This window comes from Gallus gallus, chromosome 2 (genome assembly GCF_016699485.2).
Source record: "Gallus gallus isolate bGalGal1 chromosome 2, bGalGal1.mat.broiler.GRCg7b, whole genome shotgun sequence".
NCBI lineage: Eukaryota > Metazoa > Chordata > Aves > Galliformes > Phasianidae > Gallus > Gallus gallus.
Window position 1 is genome coordinate 17,233,268 of NC_052533.1, and position 22,695 is coordinate 17,255,962.

The window sequence follows — 22,695 nt, forward strand, 5'->3', positions numbered from 1 at the left end:
ACAGTTCCTATTGCAGCTGGTAGAGGTCCAATCCTTTATTCAGCTGCCAAAGAATTGACACCCAGTGCCATTGAAATGCTCTGTAGTGCTCTGGCTGGCCTCCAGATGCTGCTGCAGAGGAGCCAAGGTATCCTCTAGGTCCTGCATCACATCCACAGATGCATCAGGCAGCCTCAGGCATCTCAGGGTGCTGTTATCAGCACTAGCAAGGGGACAGAGGAACAGAGCCTCTCAATGTCTTCCTCATCATGGAAACATTCTATCTCCAGACCCTACTGTCCGTGCTTGAAGTGTCTCCCCTGAGACTTATGGACCAGGACTTCATCAGCTGTGATAGGAACTTAGTAACCTCATCTACAGATGACTAATGTCCCAGTCGGAATCCTGCCCAGAGTGTTCATTGCTCCACAACGTACATTCTCACTCATGACTCAGTTTCACGAGGAAGCTGTCAAAATCCAGTTGCAGCACCCAGACAGGAAAAGTCTCACTTCCCCATGTACTGAGAAGCCTGGGCAGCCAGTGAGGGTGCTGGGGACCTCTGCTGGGACTACGGGTCAGAGGGAGACTGACCCTTAGGCTGCACAAGAGGCAAGGTGCAGGATCTCTGCATGCCCTAACCAGGGGTCCCAGCAGAGGCTCACATTGCAGAGCTTTACTCCTTGCTCACAGCTTGCTCAAACTCAGGAAAGCTCTCAGGAAGCAGTGGGACTGGCTGGGGCTCTGGAGATCTAGGCAACGTCCAAGCACGCAAGAAAAAGGCTCTTCCCTTCTTTTGCTTCAAGTAATTGCACACGGTCAATCATGAATAGAGTAAAGCAGGGCCACTTAGGCAGAGCTACGTGGTAGATCATGCAGAAAGCATTTCTCCCACAAAGGACATTGTTAATAATGCTGAAAGCACTGCAGGGTAGGAGATCCCAAGGACACACAGTGCTACCTCGTGTGGTCACTTCAGGGCATTTGAGAAGCATGGAAAGGGCCTGGAAGGTGCACGTGAACTGCAGCTCAGGGTCAGCCCCTGGGAGCCAGCTGGGTCAGCAGTGCACACGTGGCCAGTGAGACCATGATTTCAAACCTCATGCAGCTGGATTTTTCTAGCTAAGAAATAATTCCCTTGATTGCTTTCTGCCATGAAGTGAGTGCAGCTCTTTGTACCTACAAAGTGAGCGTGACACACAGCAATTTCTATTTACTATTTTTATTCCTACTCTGCCCAATATTAAGTAGTTGAAAAAGGGTTGTGGCACTGAGATCAGATCTTAATGTAACTATATTGAAGCCAGCATCTTTAATGGGCTGAAACATGAAGTATTTATTTTAATTTAGAACATTCAGATGCTGAACCTAGAAATGGAAGTACTTCCATCAGGCACAGTCCGTACTGCTAGGACAGCAGCTGAGGCTGTTGCTCCTTACAACAGTTAGAGCTGAAGCACCCAGCACAAACACCATGCCATACTCATCTACCACCACTGGACTTAAAGAATTCTGCTATAGAGGAGGGCCATAAAAATGATCCCCATGGCGGAACACCTCCCCTACAAGGACAGGCTGAGAGAGCTGGGGCTGTTCAACGCAGAGAAGAGGAGGCTCTGGGGAGAGCTGAGAGCAGCCTTTCAGTATCTTCAGGGAGGCTAAAAGAAAGAAGGGGACAGACTCTATTGCAGGGTCTGTTGTGGTAGGACAAGGGGAAATGGTTTCAAACTAGAAGAGGGGAATTTTAGATTGGACATAAGGAAGAAGTTTTTTACAATAAGGGTGGTGTGGCACTGGCACAGGTTGTCCAGAGAGGTGGTGGATGCCCCATCCCTGGAGTTACTCAAGGTCAAGCTGGATGGGGCTCTGAGCACTTGATCCAGCGTAGGTGGCCCTGTTCACTGCATGGGAGTTGGGCCAGATGACCTTTAAATGTCCCTTCCAACTCAAACAATTTTGTGCTTCTACAATTTTAACCCACATCACAGTTTCCTAAGCACACTGATTTATTGCACTGTGGTGAAAGGAAATGACCTCACATAGATGACGACTGCAGGCAAAAACCATGATTTTTTGCATGCCAATAAAAAGGGCTCTCCCATTGTGCACTGCTACCAAGCAATGTGTTCCACACTCAGGGTGGGGCTCCAAAAATTGTCTTGCTATCATTAGCTTCCAGAGGAGTTGCCCTTCTCCTCACTTGCCTCACTAATTCATAAGTTAGAATCCACATATTTGCTATGAAAGTAAAGTTTTGTTCTAACACATTTATCCACAGCATGAGATTAACAGAGTCCTTCACAGATGGCACCTACTGTAAACTATTTTAAGACTGTGTTTAAAAAAAAAAAGGGCTGAAGTGTTTACATGTAAAGCTTTAAGATTTTCTCACTGATAAAAGATGTCTTTGCATTTCTTCTACCAAGTACACTCTGAAATGTGCAGCACAGCCCCCTGCCTGCTCACTGACATGGCATTTGAGCTTCAGATTAATGTCCTCCCAACTGTTTTTCTGACAAGACGTTAATGAACCAGCCCGAGCAGCTCTGCCTGGGAGGAAACTCATAAAACAAGAATTGAAGATCTGGTCCATAAAGAGAAACTGCTCAGACTTGATATCTAGTCCAGCAAAGCATTAATGAAGATTTCATCCAAGACAAACGAGCACTCTCAGAGGAGCTGTGTTTCTTTCTCTCAATGGTACCTTGTAGGTTTGCACATTTCTGGCCTTCAACTCTTCTTAGCAGAGTAATTGAGAGAGAGTTATTGTTATATAGCACCTCACCAGTGAGTTACGTGACATGATTTGCTCACAGTCCATTTTCTGATGAACAGTTTCTGGCCCCACTACAATATGTGCTATCAAAACAAGTAGTATCTGATACTAGTTTCAAACAACCAGACTGATAAGATGAAGTAGGGCAACTGCTTGGGACTTCCTTGTTTTGGTTAGGACATGGTGCAAGAGAAGTAGCCAAATGTTACATTTCTCAATTGGAAAGGAGGAGAGAGAGGAGAGAGAACAGGAGAAAAATGAAATAGATTTTTCTCTTCATCCATTTCATCACAAACCAGTGAGGAATTCATAGTAAAGCAAGAACCAGAGCTTATATAAGAGACATTACACACCTCATTAGGGAATTCAAAATATTTGACAAGGCAAAGCCTGTCCAGATCTGTAAATAAAGTATGAACGTGGGTGCTCCAGGGCAAAAAGCTGGAACAAGCAGATCCCAAACGATACAAAGGTGAGTTCAACTCTCCCACTTAAATCCTTTTAAAACACTCTGAAGGCTCCTGAGTTTCTTGGTGACGTTCTGTTCATTCAGCATAGCAAAATGCTGAGCAAATGACAAGTACAGGGCACACCTGATGGCACGGAGTATAGCAAATATGCCACAGTAAAATAACTATCTTTGAATGATAAGTGTCACCGTGAAATATAAAGTTACCTCACGAATGTGTGAGTGAATGCGAGAGGAATTTATTAGCATTTTTATGCAGAATAAATACAGTCTTACTTATAAATCGGCAGCAAGATGATGTTGATAAATAAAAACCTAATGTACAGAAGTCTCTCCTCGAGTCTCATGTTTGCAGGGCTGCCAGGTCCGGCTGTGTGATCCCTGCTCCCATGAGCAGCTCTGCTCACTTCAATGGGACAGCTAAGGACTGTGTTCCTGCAGATCTATACAGACTCAAAGCTCACAGAGTGCTCAGTGAGCAGAGCCAGCAGGAGGCTGGAGAAAAGCACACTCACACCCTCGCACTGTCATTTCTAGACATCACAAACAGCTCCTAATCTCCCAAAATGTCACCAAAACTGAGTTTCAACAGAGATTAGCTGAGAGCTCGGCTCAAGGGCGCTTTTGGAAGATGAGCTCAACAAAAGTCTCCAGCTTGCAAAATGCAAACCTGCTGCAACTTCATACAAGCAACAATTTTAAAGAACTGACAAAGGGCAAACTAACCGATGAAACTGCCTGTTTTGTTACTGGTAGAGAAGATGGGCTGTCTTCACTTTTAAAATCCATTATCTACCTACCTGAGCCTCCATCTCTGGACAAATCGCAGCAACACACAACAGACCATTGCAGCACAGTGTAAGACACACTGCAGCAATTTTAACACATTGTGCCAACTTTGTTATACTCACCTAACTAATCCATTTAGGCTATTAGCAAGCTAACACTTCCGTACTCACAACTCCCTTGCAGGAGGTTACCATTGAAACCAATACAAAAGTTAAGTGCAAACACTCCATCCCCTCTAGATGAAGGAGAATGATCTAGCCAAAACAAGAACTTTGACAAGGCTCTAGATTTGCAGCACAGATTTACTCCAGTTCATCTGTATTCTGTGTAATGCAATCAGAGAAACGTTTGCTCCAAAGGCCATTATATTTAGATAAAGAGAGACAGAGAGAGAGGTACGCACCAAACAGCAGCATAAAATGAGCACACTTTTTTTTCTGCAGGCAGTTTTGTGAGAGAAAAGCCTGAGTGTCATTGCTAACTCAAACCTGATAGCCCAGCTCATCCCTCTTCACAGAGGTCGAACATCTCAGGATGGTAACCCCGATGGGGGAGGAAAGGAGTGCACTCCAGAACAACTGCCTGTCCTCACTTCTTCTCCAAGGCAAGAAATACAGACAAAATTTTTTCCCATAATGAGGTCAGAAGATGGAACACTGAGAAAAAAAGTCAGATAGCCTAATATGCACTATTCCATACAAAACCTCAAAGACACAGATGCAAAATTGAACCTACACGTTGTTTCCTACAGGCAGCCAGCCACCCATCCATAGACCTGCTTGTTTTTTATCTGCATTACCATCAATCATTTAGTTATTCACCTCTTCTTCACCTGTCCATTATGTTACAAGACCAAAACCAGATAATATACCACAAATAACCTCCCTCTCTTTTGTCCAACTACTTCTGTCTTTTAGTCAAATAAAAGAATTTTCCCTATTGCTTTCTCTCTCAAAGCCTGACTTCCTCAGAGCATATTCATATAACAGCGTTGTGCCTCCTGCCTGCCCTGCTCACACTGCACCATTGTTATCCCCTTCATTGCTAAGAGACTTGCCAGCAAAACCTGGGTGCACACTGGAGATCAAGGTATGTCAGGATTTTGCTCTTACATACACATTCACGAAACAGCAGAACACAGTGCTACCTCTGTCAAAGTCCTGCAAAAGCCTTTCAGTCCTACAGGCTTTCCCACATCACGTATCATACCCACAACAAAACTTTCTTGTTGTCTGTAAGACTTCACCCTGGCTGTCCCTACATCTCTGTGTTTAGGAATATCTGTGGTAGCACATCCCTATTTTGCCATCTTTGGTCAGTGATGGACACCAAGATCCATAGAAGGAGACTTCTTATGAGTGAAAACATTTCTTCTACCTTCCACTGTCTTTATAATAGCTTCTGCTAATCTGCTCAATATGAATGTCAGACTCACTACTCTATCCGTTTCCAATTTTTCAGATTGATCCTCAATTCTTTTTTAAAGAATAGCATCCCATTTGTAGCATTTTTGTTGTTGTTGTTGCTTTCTTTAAGTCCTTTATGCAGTAACTCAAATTGGACTGTAGTTTTGCACCAATACACTTAATGCTCCTGCATGATTTTCTTCTGGTCTTGGGAACTGGTTAGATTCATTTTACTGACTTATTCCAAACCCTTCCTATGGACGCTTCAATCAGTTTCTCACATTCACCTCCTGCAGAGAATGACTCCAGTGGGAGTCTCTGACCATTTTTGCAACCAGCACTAACAGAAACACACCTTTTAGCTCTGTTGAAATGTCTTGTCTTCAGAGTTCTTATTCTACACCTTCATCACATATTGGCCCTGTCGACTTTCTGCCCATCTTCCCACCTTGATGTTTTTGAGAAAGGTGTTACAGCAGCTGTCATACTTTTAGTAGGTTTCCTCTGTAAATCTTTGTTGTTTTATTACAGTTCAACACCCAACTTGCTAGAGGTTGTTTTTCCTATTTTCTCACTACAGATAAGACTTCCATTTTTTAAAAGACGCCTTTGATGTCCTTTAGTGAATTCCATTGCCTTAATGTCTGACCACGACAGAATTTTGTTTTCCTTTCAGACGGTTAAAGAAACTGATCTGGTAGGTGGTATATCTCTACTGCACACTTCTAAAATAGCCTTCTGAAGCGGACTCCATACTGCCAATAAACACTTTGCAAGTTTATATCTGATTTCCTTTGTACTTAATTATTACAGTTCTACTTCCCAAAAATCCTAAGTGAGCTGCATGGATCACTTCAGACTGTAGCTTTTCTATTCTTAAGCAACAACCGCAACTCAGAAGACACTCTTCTCACAGGGATGACCCCACTGACAAGAGTTCTCATGAGAGGTTTGTAGTGAGGTCAACGGACTGGCATGAGAAAGGGCTTTGAGGACCTGAGCCCTTGAAATATTCATCCTAATCAACAAAATATGATTTTTTCCATATTGCTTTTTTGTGCCCTCAGTATCTGTCTGCCTTCCACCTGATTTGGGATATTTGCACACCACAATGATCACTTGCATCTAAATGGCAAAAATAGCCTTGGTATCCAAACTTACAGAATATTAATTCTTCAGGGATTATTATTTGAAAATTGTTATAAGAAAAGGACATTTGTAATTAAGAACAAAATTTAACCTTCTTCTGAAGAGTAAATCTGTTTACCATATACTTAATGATAGTTGCATCTCCCACATGCATCCTGAATCTCCTCCTTCAAAGAGCTACTTAAAGAGCTGCATTAATTGTCATACCCTCAGGATTCAAAAACTTCCTGTGGACTGGAAGAGGAGAAAGGTTTAAATCACGCCACTCATACACATCAGTGACTCTTCCCAACCTGTGTGAAGGCAGCTGCCATCAGAGCCATTGTGCAAACGGAGGACAGCTACATCCCACAGACCAATATGGATCTCATAGGTCTTCAGCAACGCAGAGCAAGAGAAGCCCACTTCTCTGATCCACACCAGAAATGGCACATATGCCCCTGTGGAGACAGTGAAGGCCACACCAGCATCTTGGGGACACCCAGGAAACATCTGTGCTGAAGGTGGCCCTGAGACAGAAGACACAGCAGCTTCACAGCTCCTCCAGGCCCATAAGCCCTGCACATATGAATCCCTGTGTAAGAAGCAGCAGATAAGCAAGAAAAACTAGAAAATAATTTCAACTTTATATGCCTTAGTTGACCTTTCCTCCACAGGATCTAATAGTTCTCACGAGCTTTGTTGTGTGATGCTGTTTATTTTTCTTGAGAGAGCTGTGCTTCATGGTGGTCTTTGTCTTCTCCTATGTTTTAGACACAAACAGGGTCAAATTCTGTATGCTGGCCTGTTGAAAAACAAAATCTGAAATAGCTTATACCACACTGACCAGATGCAGCAGCCAACAAATCCACCTCTTATTTTAAAACTGAAATATCCAACCAAAACAACCACCACAAAAGCGAGGGCGTGGGTCTAGCAGTCCAGAAGGGGTCTGTTACTTTCTAAAGCTGATTTGCTCTGGGATGTCAGCAGTGTGGGTCCAGTGCTGTCTGGGTGTCTTTCCCTGCTATGCACCCAAGGATACACAACGGTGCCATATGCTAAGCGTACATGACACTTGCCAGCTGCAATATGAGTGACTTTCAGGTATCCATGTCAGGTTTACAAGCATCCCCATGGCTCTGGACTTTGATTTGCAAGGAGAGAATGAGGAAGTTCTTTTAACTGCCCACACAAGGCAACGTCAAAAGCATGCCAAAGTGGGTTTCAGAAAACATCACTGCAATTTTGCACTTCTTGCAGGACCAGGTCTCCTCAAGAAGGCTTTGGTTGTTTCTTTTGAAATTTATCTCAAACATCAGCAGAGATAAGAATGGGAGCTGTGGATTTGCTCATCTTAACATCTAAATAGCAAGGAAAGTTAAAATTAATGTAGTAAGCACCAGCCCAGCTCAGCCTTTAACACAAAGTCCCTAATGCAGTGCCAAAATGACTCTACTGGGGAAGAAAACGCAATGTCACAGGATTGGTGAAGAGATTTGATCTCTTCCATTGACAAAGATGCAGGCCATATTTCAAAGAAGAATTAAGGGAACAAATTCGTAGAATCATTAGAGTTGGAAAGGATCTTCAAAGGCCATCTAGCTCAAACCGCTACAATGAACAGGGACACCCATAGCTCTATACGGTGCTCAGAGCCCCTTCCAGCCTGATTGTGAATGTCTCCAGTGATAGTGCATTCACCACCACTCAGGGCAACCTGTGCCAGTACCTCAATGTCCTTATAGTAAAAGCTTTTTCGTTATATCCAATCTAAATCTCCCCTCTTTTAGTTTGAAACCATTTCCCCTTATCCTATGTCAGCAGACCCTACTAAAGAGTCTGGCTCCTTCCTTCTCATGGCCCCACCTAATTGCCCAGCAAAGCACTTAAAGTGAGGCTGCTCAAGAATTCTAGCAATCACAGCAGAGGAGTCATTTTCAGAAGTTTATCCTGAACATTCCCTCAGCAGTTTTATTCCCTCACTAATAAAGGCTCCACTAGGGACATCCTGAGAAGGCATTTTTTAGTTTTAAACACATTTTCGTGGTCATGCTGCAGGCAGACCATCCGGTGTTTTTAAGATTAAGCTGTTTTTGCACTTCACTGTGACTACAGGAATGACAAACACCACAGGTTACAACACAGCAGCCTTACCTTTTTCAAAATCAAATCAATTGCACAACAGGTCATGTGTTCACAGATCTGTAATACAAAGTCTCCTTAAACAAATAACACAGTTAAAGACTCAATGGGAAAGAATTCCCTTAAAATCAAAACTCCAATTCATATCCTAGGAGTTAAAATACAATATCCATGTTTATAAATTAAAACCAAGTTTTCTTCTCTATGGGCAGCCTGTGGTTCATCAGCTCTATAGGAGCTTTGAACAAAAATATATTAGTAATAATAATCAGAAACAATCAGAAAAACCAACAGAGAAAAAGGAAGTGTTAAACAGATACCCTAACATCCCAATGAATGAATGAAGGGGGGGGAGAGGGAGAGAAACAAAACAAAACAAAACAAAACAAAACAAAACAAAACAAAACAAAACAAAACAAAACAAAACAAAACAAAACAAAACAAAACAAAACAAAACAAAACAAAACAAAACAAAACAAAACAAAACAAAACAAAACAAAACAAAACAAAAACCACCTCTTCACAGGGATCTTAGATATGTTTCTACAGCTAGCTGAGCACAGCTTTTTCTGCTGATGAAAGATCCTTTAATTGACTTCATTTAAACCACCCCAGGTGTGTGATTAAAATATTGATTAGGGATCTGTCCCACTCCTGTCAAGGCTGACTGCAGCTGACTCAGGTTGATAACGAACCTTTCCCTGAGGTGGAAATGATAATGCACTGCCTGATTGAGTCACATGTCCCTGGGCCAAACCAAGTGGGACAAGCCATGCTGTAGACTATCTCTCTGGCTGGCATATAGTATTAGCTACTTTTCAATGCAACATATATTTATTGTTCACTGCCAGATTGCTTTCCATGACCAGAGAAATAAATCAGATACCCAGAGAAATAAATCAGAGAAAGTATCGAAGAAAATCACTGTAAAGGTGGGAAAATTAGAAAGGAAGAATGAAAATAAACACAAATATATGAGCTTAATCACATTTGCTTACCCACTAAGAACCAATTTTTCTCCTGGAAAGACTTCTTTCTAAACACGCACTGGTATTCTGCTCTTGTCATGCAAGCATGGAGTACTTAAACAGCAGCTGTGGGCAGGGCCACACACAGGGCCTCAGCTTTGCACACCCTGTGCTTGTATGAACCTTCTGGGGAATGAAATATTTAAAACCAGTGTTGTTCCTTTATTGTCTAGAATCCAAAACAGGATACTGCAACAGCAGTGAAAGGGAGAACATTTCAAAGATGTTCTCTCCAGAGGAGGTTCATGCCTATCTGAAACCACCCTCTTGGGTTAACGGAGAGATTATGACATCCATACCCAAATGAAAAACAAGCAAATGCTGGGAAAAGACCTCTATTAAGTGAAGGCAATCAAGAAGTAGAATGAAAAATACTTCTCATAAGGAGATATCTCTCAAGTGAGGTTCCAATTTCAGTTGGTGAAAAAACATAAATGGCAGCAAAAGATCCCTTCCAACTCAAAAGATCCTAGAATCATTCTTTCTGCAGTTGTAGACTATGGTCTGTCCTGTGATGTGCAAGACTGCCCACTCTCAAAATGTTGTTTGCATCGTGTGAAACAATCCCTCTTCTACTGGGAGAGTTCCCTCGTGCCAATAAGAATATGGTATCTTTGCCTATCTCACCAGTACTTTTAGATGGCATCCGTATCAACAAGAAAGTAAGAAAGAGCTTGGAGTTGGACTTGATGATCCTTATGGGTCCCTTCCAACCCGAGATATTCCATGATTGCTGCAAGCTACTATAGGGGTCTTTGTGACTGCTGCTGTGAGCTTTGGTGTCAACAGATGTCTGCATAGAGATTCCAGATTCCAACAAAACAAAGTTCCTGCAAGTTGAAGGAGTGGCTTGAGCTGAAGGTGTTTGGAACAGAAGATATAAACAGCAGCACAGCAAATTTGGAGTGAATTGTAACCAAATCAAAGCTGAGGACAAAAAGTTAACTGGTGGAGAGGGGGTGGAGGAGACCTGGAGTGCAACAGAGCTTCCATCAGGGCAGAGGTGGGGATACAGCAAATGGTGCTCAGGGGTAGCTGAAGAATAATAAGCATTAGAGAAGAGTCAGTGCCAAATCATAGAATAATGCCCTTTCATCTCCACATTCAGGCCTGGCTGACTGATATGTAGAATGCCAGTTTTTCAGAAATTCCGGTTACAATCTGAGCCATTCCAGCCCCCGGGCAGGTGAATTGACCTCACTTGGGCTTGGATCACTGCTTGTTGGCAGCTCTGTTGAAAGAAATTCCTTTCACATAGGAATTTCTGAAATGCAGCCAGCCATCACTGACCTTTCTATTAAAAACAACATTAAACTTCATTCTCGGGCTCAGGACTTCTTGAGAAAAAATGCAAACTGCACATTTCTCAGGGAAGTAGACACTAATAGAAACATGCATCCTAACATATGGCTTTTGACTATCTATCTGTCTCCAGGACTGGAAAGCTGTTTGAACCACAAACTTGGTGCCTAAGTACTCAGTTAGTGGTAATTGTCTGAGTTTTCTAAGAGCTTGTCCAAGAAAACTTGGTCAATTACCTCTAACTGAGCAAAAATAACGACTACTCTGATAAGAAATGAGACAGGACATGTAGCTGGACATCACAAGTTGATCCCTCATTCAGTAGGCCATAGAAAGCAACGGCCATCAGAGAGAACAGAAGGACAGACAGCAGGCAGTACTCCTGCATCTTCACTCCAGTGCACATTCCATCTCACCAAATCCCATCCCACCCCATCTCATCATACCCAGCCCGAGCAGAACACAGCAGGGGAGCATTTTTGAGGAATCACCAATGATGAGGCAGGCTGCCAAACTGTGGCCTCTAAAGAATGAACAATAAATAACAGCAAGCAGAGATTTGTTTTCTATCATTCATCTCCTACTGAACACTGTGTTTTCTACCATCTGCAATGAATAAAGCCACTCCCTCAGCCTGGGAAGCCCCAGGAAATTCATCAAATGAGGAAACAAAAGGAAGGCATTTTTTCTGCAAAGCAGATAACTCCTTAAGTTTGGTAGACATTGCTTTAATTTTGTTTTTAATGCCAACATCTTTGTTGAGAGCAAGCTGGCATTGAATGTGGTACAAGTTCACACGTGATGAGTGCTGATAAGCTGAAAGCCCTGAGAACATCAGCTTTAGAATGGTCCTCCTAGTGCAAATTGCCTTAATGCACCATTACTCTTAAGATCACAAAAGTCCAAGTAAAAGGCTTCTCCTTCAGCTTCCTGGTTTTCTCTCTCTGTTCTGATTGAAACATAGTGTTCAGTATATTTCTCTAGAGATTTTTTAAAGTAAGATATGAAAAGCAAAAACAATTAATGACTAATGAATGATATTTCCCCCTTTCCTCCCAGTTACCAAAGTAAGTTTCCAAGCATTAGTTCAATTTAGCCTAATGGTAGCAAATCCTAAGACTATTAAGCAATATAGAGGGAACAGGGAGTCACAATGTGTTGCAGCTTATTAAAGTGCCTTTAATGCTACCTTAAAAGCTCCTGAGTTCAATAGGCCTGGAATGTTACATTAAAAAAAATTAACTCAAAAGGTAGATTTTTTATTCAATGGATCTTGTATACAACACACAATGACTTATTCAGCTTAAGGATGTTCAGAAATAAAATCTCTACAGGAGCAGAGTGATTCCAGGAGCAAGGCTATTAAGCATGGTGGTAACAAGCACAGCTAACAAGACTGACAATATAAGGATTTACATCCTCTTGCAGTCAGAATTCTTTCTGTGGGAGAAATAAATATTCCTCCTCTTATGTGTTCCTAAATTTGAGTTCTCTATTTAATAATTTATTTTGATTCTCATTGCTCTTGTTGCATGCTTTTCTTTTAAGGGGAAGCAACTGGTTGAATCTGAGAGACAGACATAGCGTTCATAACACGGGCCTGCAGCCGCCTTCTGTTTGGAAAGCTTAGTTTAGCAGATTTAATGTTATTTTTAATTTATTTGCATGGGCTTGGTAGTGTCTAAAATTATATTACACCCAAAAACATATATTTTATTTCCATTTCAATTTTATTTCTCTTTTATCCAATATTCCCTCTAGGCTGAGAGAGACCTTAAAGCTAAAAGATAAAACTGACATTTATGGCTCTATATTTTTGTTTATATTTGCACATAACCACATAAAAATGAACAGATCTCATTTCTATATGCATTTGGGTGCAACAGCAATTTTCACCTGCACTTGGTAAGCAGAAGACAAATGTTTTACTGTTACTACTCCAAAAATGGTGATGACAATGAGTTGACCAACCTTTTGAGCAGAATGAGGCAGACTGCAGAGCCCTCAGTGCACTACACAAACTCTAAAGATGTAATTAGGTTACCAAAAGTCAAATTAAGTTGTAGTGCACATCGTTTTCTTCTCACAGTATTGCTGATTATCAAAATGTTTTGCATGGATACACTCCTTTATGATGCGGTCATATAACTCATGGACTTTCAAATTCAAATCATAACTTTAGTTTTTAGCATTGTCACAAATGTTGAAATACATGAAATGTTGAAATGTTGGCCACAGTGAAGAAATCATTCTCCACCAAATTATAATTTAATAAAAATTTGCTATGTGTGTTTTCCATTTCCTGTTCAAAATCCAGTAAATGCCACAACATATTTCTTTGTTTTTAAAACATATTTTATCTCAACACTTCTACTTTCTGCCACAAGACCTACATTACACATGTTGTGTACATATTAGAATAAGAGGCTTTATTACCAGATTAGTATTTCCTCTTTGTTCAATCTGCAAATATGCATAGGCTTCAATTCAAACTGAATATATCTGCCAAAAACTCACTTATCCCATCAAGATTAGCCTTTCTTATGTACATGCAATGGAGAAAATAAAGAAATTATTATTTTTTGTGGTTAGCTGTTGGCCCAACATGGTTTGTTTGTTTGTTTGTTTGTTTGTTTTTTGGAGGGGGGAGGGGTTGGTGTTGTTTTTCTTTTTTTGTGGCAAACTTCATAATTCACAGGATCGCTTCAGGCAGCATCAAGAAAACACTAGCAAGAAGTAAGTTCCGTTCACAAAGAAGTCTTTATTACATTTCCATTCCTCCGTGCCCAGCTGTTGAATGTCTCTGATTTGCTTATCCCAACAAACGGCTTCATTCATTTACAGGTTTCCCAGCAGAGACATAAATCACAGAATCGGAAGAGACCAGCAAAAAGACAAAGGAGGCTGTATCATTTTCCCTGGTTTCCCTACTCTTTCTTTCACGTCGTTCCCCTCAGCTGCAGTACTTGGATTTGTTGCCCATCTGCAGCATTAAGGACACAGCCAGGGAATATCATCCCCAGGTATTCCTCCCAGCTACTCCATTGTACTCTGAATGTTTCCTCTGTCATTAATTCTTCACACAATTCCACATAAAGTTTTGGTTGCATGAAGCGAGACCTTTACACAGGTTGTTTTGTAGAACAATATATAAAGCATGCTTCACTTTGTCCCTCAAAGATGGATCCTGTCCCTTTGCTGTATGCTATGGTGGCAATGCTAAGTTACTCTATCTCAAAAAGTAGTCGTTGGCATTTTCCATTGGAAACAAAATTAAGAATATTAGGCAACTACTATACTAGCAAATAGAAGAGGTCAAGGCTCATCCTCTGGCCTTGAGACCGAGGGACAAAGTCCAGCTTTCATCTCCTGCCATCTGGGATCAGTGCCCAGTGGAAGCGGAGCTCTGGGTTGGATCCAAGCATTGCTGGGGAACGTGCAAGTTGGCACATGCCAAAACTGTGCCAGGAGCTGAACTAACAATCCGGTTATTAGCCTGGGCTTAGATCCTGGCATTAATTAGATTACAAGTGTAGCCTTAAAGACTTACAAAATCTATGGAATGCAATAAGGGCAGTTACATTTTTTGTAACTATTTTGTCATGCATCATCTTGATTAAAAGATTAAAACAGTTGCCTCGGAGACATTCTTTAAAGAAGTTTTACCATATATGCTTGCAAATTCTCAGCTTCCACACTGAAAATAACTAGTCATGTACATGTGCTTTCTGGAGAAAGAAAGCCCCATTGACAGTATCTCAGAATATGCTCAAGAGAAATGGTGAAAGCAAGGAAGATATGAATGCTGTAGCAGCAAGTGGGCATGGAGCAGCTGCATGACAGCTAGATGATGCTCTGCTGTCAGTCTGTGTTAGTAGAAGAGGATGATGGGCTGCAGGAATACCAGTATTAAGAGGCCAGGTGGGATCACAAGCAGTTTGCAGCCTGCAACCAAGCGCAGCTGGCGCCAGTTCCTTGTCTCAGAGATGCACATGCACCCCACTGCCCAGGCATCTTTAACTGCCTCTGCTCTGTCACTTGTGCTGCATTTCTCCAAGAGCCAAATGGTTTCCTGCCTTATTAGCAGCCATTTGACTTTCTTTTCCCAAGGAATTTTAATTTTCGTTTCTTCCTGAGGTTTAATTTTCTAATAACTACACATACAATATTTAAATATCTCTCCCTTCTCTGAAATACAGGAACTTCATCTGCATACGTGTGAAGAATCAACAGAGGAAAAACAACTTACAACATGTACAAAGAATTGACTGGACTGGCACAGTTAGCAGGGTGGGGCTTGAGTTTGTCCAGATTGGCGGTGGATGCCCCGTCCCTGGAGACACTCAAGGTCAGGCTGGATAGGGCTCTGAGCACCTGATCCAGCGTAGGTGTCCCTGTTCATGCAGGGGAGTTGGGCCAGATGGCCTTTAACAGTCCCTTCCAACTCAAACAATTCTATGATTCTAAGTTTAACAGAAGTTTAACATGACATTACATCAGGGAAGAACTATAGCTGCTGGCTGTCATTTCTCTGTTCTGAATGCTTGGATGTAAATTTCACAGTAACTTTTGATCTTAATAATTATATCATCATAATCATCTTACCCTTTAATTAGTATGTCACCTTACCTTCATCTCATCCAATTCTGGGCCCACAGTTTTCAAATAAATGCCCTCTGGAAATTATTTACTACTATTCCATTTATCTCTAGTACTGTTCTAGCAATCTGGTCTTTTTCTTCTTTCATCAGGCCCAAATCCACGTTAGTTTTTCTGTAGAGCTAAGCAAGATACCAAAAAATAAGCTCTTTTATATAATGCTAAGAAGATCAAAACCCTGTCCAGTTTTTCCTCAGTTTAGGATATTTCAAAACTTAAATCATGTTACTTTGCAAGATGAAAGTACAACAAACAGAATGTGTCTGCTCCCACCACTAGTACTTTTGCCCTGTTTGTTCTTCTCTTGTGTTAAAGCGAAGCATCCCACCACTTAGCAATTACAAGTTACAGAGAGAGGAGTCATCCAAAGAGTAAACAAGACTCCCACTGTAGCAGTTTATTTCCATAGTGATAAGCAGAACCACCTGGTAGGAAACAGTTTGTCCAAGCAATAGCATCAGTACTTGGGTTTATTAACTACCTTACCTCCCTAGCAATCTCAGATCATCTAGGAAACCTCACCTAGCCTGTACAGAATGACTGTTACCCTTCTTATTTTTTTTTACACAAAGGGACAGCATTTAATATATATAATTTCATTACCCAACCATTCTTTGCCTTTTTATTTTAAAGGAAGAAGATATTTTTTTTCTCTCAAAAAGTTCTAAATGGAGACATTGGAGAAGCTTACAGCAGTCAAACCAAAGTCCACTATCTCAATTTTTGTAGGAAGGACAGCACAGAGAACACCAAATACCCACGAAACTTTATGCATGCACAATCAGGTTTGTGCTGCAAACTTACTTTCCATGCAGGGAACCCATCAGCCTCTTGCTGATCATCAGAGGTAATGGTTAGCTGGGGAAAACATATTTCAGGGTATGAAAAACCCAAGTGAATCACACCTTAGTAATCGTGCAGGATGCATTTTGATACATGACAAAGCAACAGATAATGAAGAATGTTTAAGATGAAACTTCAGAAAAATACCAGATTTGGCTAAAAGAAAGATCATTGAAAGCTTGTTTTTCATTTGTTTATTGTTCTATTAAGTTAAAGAACTGTAATGTTATTTCTGAACCTGTAATTACCGTCAGCAAGGTATTCTGACCTATGATAAGAACCTGTTTGTGTGTGTGTATACATATGTGAGTGCATGCATGGATGCATTTGCACTGGATAAATGTCTTTAAAATCCTGGATAAACATCTTAGGACACATATTATTTACAAACTTTGTTTTCAAAAGTGTGGGTGCCACAACATCAGCTACAAAGCGTGTCCCCAGGCAGTAAGCTGGTACTTCAACTAAACTATTCATTTCATTATTTTGATCTTTTCAGAATATAAAATCATTTGGCTTATTTCACTCATCTGCTACAACTTGTTTTTCACTCGTGTGAGCTCTCTGAAGCACAGGCTCACTTTGTTACCTATTTACACAGTGCTTATCACAGTCTTTGTCGAGACCCATATATATAGTACTGCACCTAGTATACATAGGCATGTAATCTCTGATTAATTTGAAGTCATGTTTTGGCTCACAACTAGGCATCCCTGTAGGTCTTGAAGAACTCCAACTGTATCTAAACTGAAATTACAGAAAACTGTTCCCATGTAGATATCCACTATTCAGATCGGGCCTGTACCTGCTCTGGTAGATCTGAGATCCCTGTAGAATTTGTATTTTTTCCTCAAATAGCAAGATATTCTTCCAAAGTAGAGGATATTCAAGAAGAACAGTGGTTTTAGTAATATTTCTGGAGATATTACACCTCTGAGAACTGGATGATGCCGTTTTCCCCTCAGTTTTCCTCCAGGAAAGTGCCTGTGTTTTGTTGCTTCTCTTTCCCGGGACTTCTCGAGAATTTCTCTTGTTAGTAAGACTAGCAAGACTAGTAAGACTAAAGACTAATGAGATCATAAGTAGGAAGGCAGCCTTGCTTAAAGAACAGCAGATACTGAACTCCTCCATTCATAAAACACTCAGCTTAACAGTTGACATGCCCTGACTATCTACAGAGTGATATATTTTTGTGCAATACAGAACAGAAGGAAGAATGTCTTCTAAACCAACAGGATTAAGAACATGATAGGAAGAAATTGAACTTTCTCAAGCCACGACTACCACATATGGCTGAAGCATTTAAACTCCATGTGGCCATTGTGTGACTGATGCTTTCCCATTCAGCAAGAGGAATGTCTATGTTCATCCTCCAGGCAAACTTCAAGCTTTACATGTACATCTGTCTCTGAAGCTGATTGTTTCATTTCAAAAAGAAAACTTGTGTGCTTGTCATAAGCTTAGGGGATTTTTGCCTGAGTCATCCTTGTGAGACACTTTTGGAAGTGTCCAGAGCAGATTTGCAGAGCAGAGCCTGGAAGCAGTCCCCATGGAGATATGGAGGACAGAAATGTACATCTCTTCTCCTGCATCACCTGGAGTGGGCACTGCAGGACATACTGAGGTACAAACTGAAATCACACTCTGTCCTGTGGTCCTCTCCTCCCCACTGCAAGTGAACTTTTGTTTGAGTTTTTTTATGATAAACTGTTCAGGGAGACATCGTTTATGTAATACACAGTCACTGATCTCCATTTTCCTTATCTTTTAAGAAAATGTAAGAGTATAATCCTTGCCCGGTGACTTCTACCAACATAGATAAACTCAAAACCTGAGTTTATCTATTGTTTGACCAGGCCGCAAGAACCAATGAATTAAGCTGTAGGTTTTTCAGATAGGGATCTTTGGGACAAGGATATAGGCATTAATTCTCACTTTAACTTCTAGTATCCTGTGGACAGAAGAACAACACATCAGCAAAAGCAAGAAAACAGAATACACAACTGCGATGTGTTCTTTGAAGATTTTCCATCTGTGCAACTTCATGGCAAAGCTGTGTACCTCTTTGTGTAGTCTTCCTTTCTCTTTCAACCCAAGTGTCCACGATTCTTTGCACCTACATGCTTTATTAGGCAACAAAGTCAGTTCCAGAAGAACATCTTTGCACTTTGAGTCTGGAGAACTACTTGTTATTTGACATGTATTATTTGACTTGCATCCTATTTGGACAGTCTGCTTCATATATGCTGGTCTGGGCCCAAATTCCTCCAGACTTCAGTGCTAAAAGGAGTAAAAAGTGAAAAGCCCAGGTGCAGTGATCATAACCCAAAAATAATAGAAGAAGAGAGACTGAAATAAAGTTGAGCTCTGTATTTCACCTGAAATTTCACATCTCTATTGCTGAACACAGGCTGTGTTCAAATACTGATGACAGATGCACCAAACTGCTAACCCTGTGCCACCCTTCAGTCATAACAGCTACAGGCCCTCTTTTGCTTTGGCTGTGTTGCTGCTTAAGCCTTTCTTATCCTTCCATTTGCATCAGCTTCTGTTTTGGACTCAGTAATGTGTGTCTACTGTATCAGTGTAAAACATTCCACTTTACAAACACTAGTTACATTGCCCTTTTCACATCAAATGTCATAGACATCCCCCTGTAGTTGTCATTTAATTTTCACTTTTATGACTGCAGAAGTGTTTAACAATTTTCTGCTGCTTCTAGTAAATAATTCTACGAAAACGATCACTGGCAAAATGTAGAACAAAGAACTCAAGTAGGATAACTTTAGCCATTTATTGCTGCTACTAATTTTACTAACCTTCTTATCATAATTACTTATTGGCCTACTTACCCAGTTATCCTAACCTCACAGCCTTGACTTCCGCTGCACTTGGGATTCAGTGTTAGTAAAGCTTAAGTCTGTTACTGACACTAAGTACAATCTAAAAATGAAACAGAGGAAGAGCAATCATTCAAATGATGTCATCCCAAACAATGTCATTTCTTTGACAATAGTTCTTATCACCATGAAAGTCCAAGGACGTGGGAAAGGGAGGGCTTGAGGCAGGAGGAACATCTTCCACGGATCAATTGCTACAGAAGAGAAAGATCTCAGGCCTTTCTTCAGCTCCTTAATAGGGCAGCGATGTTCAAGGCTAAATGCAAGCTGAAGAAATTCTTCTGAGTTCGGTTAGGTATGATGATCAGTTTGAATATCTGAGGGTAATGGCTTTAAATTACAACATGGTAGGTTCAGATTAGATGATAGGGATAGATTCTCCACTGTGAGGGTTGTGAGGCACTGGCACAGAGAAGAAGGCCCATCCCTGCAAGCGTTCAAGGCCAGATTGGATGGGGCTTTAGGCAACCTGATCTACTGGGCTGAGGGAGTGGAATCAGATGTCACAGCTGTGGAGATGGGCATGGTGCATCTGGATTCATTCTGTGCAGGTACTTCTTTTCTTCTAAAATGAGTGAAGCGATACAGGGTGTTCAAAGCTGAAGGGGCAGCTCCTGGAAAGACAAGGAAAATATCTGGTAATGACTGATGAAGTCTAAAACCCTTGAGGTATTTTCTGAACTGGCTCCAGGCTGCCAAGAGTGTAAAACAACCAGGGGTAGAGTTTTCTACCAAAACCATAGCTATGATAAATGAACCACTTTAGAGAAGCACTGCAATGGGATGAAAACTTTTTTTAGATTGTAGAACTGAATATTTAAATTTTGAATGCAGATACCACCCATTCCTGTCAAAGGGCACAGCTGTATATTGCAAATGCGTTAGGTTTGTTCCAAGTGCTTGCTGTTCTAGAGGCCTGCAGTAATTACTTTGCATGCACTGTCACAATGATAGCCATTATCCATCCAATTATACATCATTAGGGGAGTGCAGTTGTTTGGTCTTAATTACGTGTACGAAAAGTTTAAAAACATTACAAGTAGAAGCACATTCTAGTATACCTTTTGACAAACTCACAGCTTTTAAGAGTCACAACATACACACGGCATTAGCAGCACGCTGTTCGTTAAAAGTCTGTTGCACTAATTACAAGTCAATTGAAAATAACTTCAAAAATGATTTCCACGTATATTCTATTTTTTGTTGTTGTTTAACTAAACATTGCACTTAAATACAGTTCACCGCATCAGTTTTTTTTCCAGCATGTTGTAAAGCTTTGATTCTCCTCCTCTCTAACAACACTGATATGCACTCACTGTGTTTATAATTGATGTTCTGGGTATGTTTAGGAAATCTGGCACCAGTTCTGGCCCTCCCCATCAGCCAAAACCACATCTATTCATAAGGTTAGAAAGCGCACACCCACATACCTAGATCTTTGCAAATCAAACAATGTGGCAGCTGAGATTTTCAGTGCTTTTAATCTCAGTCATTAAAAGAGGCTTCTAATCTTCTAGTAATGCTCCCTTCAAACTGTAATGTAATCTGTTGATCTCTTTAAGAAGTTACTGAATTCCTCCATCACAAGCATCCGTTTGTAGTGACATATGTGACAAATTAAGGCGGTCTTTCTTTTCAAGATTGGAGCCCTTTTCTGGCACACTAACTCAGGGCAGTGAACAAGGAAGACTGAAGTTTAGCCAAAAGCACATTTAGCTCATACTGGCTTTTAAGCCTGAGCTGGGCTTCTGTTTGGCTAAAAGCTGTGAGGAATGGCGAAGAGGAATGAAACAGGAGAAACATCACGAACAACATAACTGTTATTCTCATTCCTATTATTCAGATGTCTGACTCTTCATTTATTCACAGGTTCAGCACTGTAACTCTTAGGAGTTCTGAACACTGGAGAAGTAATCATGAGTTATCATCGCAGCAAAATGTAGACACATGCGTGACACTCATTTAAAGGGAACCAGTTTTTCTGTGGGTTTGAAACAGTAGAGGGTACCGCATTATCTCAGTGTACATCTCTAGTGCTAGGACTGGAAGTCAAAGCCATACAGCAGAACTCACTTCTCATTTTCTGTTATTAAAGGTATTAATGCTGAGGAATTACTTGTGCACATAGTGCTGCAGAGAATAACATATGATGATAACGCTATTTTCCTACAGAACTGTTTATCCAGTTATATAAGGGGGAAAAAAAAGAGTCCATCTCATCTGTGAGTGTAATGTACTGCAGTTTTTAATCTCCTCATGTTTTCTAAAGGCAGTGAAAAGATGCTGCAATACACAACTCATAGTTAGGGACAAAAATCTTGGTGAACATATTTCCGTCCCTAATCTTGTTTGGGATAGAGATGAAAGCAGATGAATGATATAAAATAGCCTGAGAAGAAGGAACTTATTTTGCAAATTATTATTATCAAAGAGCTGGCATTGCATTCTGCCTTGGCCAAAGTACACACAAATAAAAGTGCAGCAAGTCTCTCTTTCTGGCCATGGTGATCTTCACTGAAAGAAACGTGTTTTTAATGATAAACTATAAGACACATATTTTCACAGATGTTACTTGTGTCATAGACATCATTCTGTTCAAGTGAGAGACTAGCATTGCAATGTTATGCTAATCAAGGGATTTTAATTATTACGTATTTGAACATAAGGTATTTCTTTTGGCTTTTATAAAGACTCTTCATAGCACAACAGTTACTAACTGGATCTATTGTGTGAGTTTAACCTGCAAATACTTACATTTGCATAAGTAAATGCTATCTTTTTCTCTTATTAAAATCTTTAGGATAAATGCTATACTTTAGTATACAAACAGTCATGTGCACAACTACCTACCCACAGTCAAGTTCAAAGCAAGTTTGCCAGAAAAGGGTTACAACTGAAAGAAAAAAAGCAAAAGGAGCCCGGCAGAACAGAAAACCAGAAATGTCAAATGTTTCAATTCCATCTATCGTGAATTAGCATCTACAAGCACAGAAAAGTAGGAAAAATAAACTATGTGTATTGAATCTACCATGACTCATAGCAGCTCTATTGTACTTTCTCCTGTTTATAAAGTACATTCACTGTAGTTCATGGCACGCTAATGCTGTGAGAAAATTGCTGCTCCCATCTCTGATACACAGAAGTTGAGTAAAAGAGCAGTTGAACGGCTCTGCCATTTCAGAAATCTAACTTCCAGTTCCCAGGCAGGGAGACAGGCTTAAAGGGTGTATAGAATACAAGGTGACCCAAAAGAACTTGATGTCAAACGTGA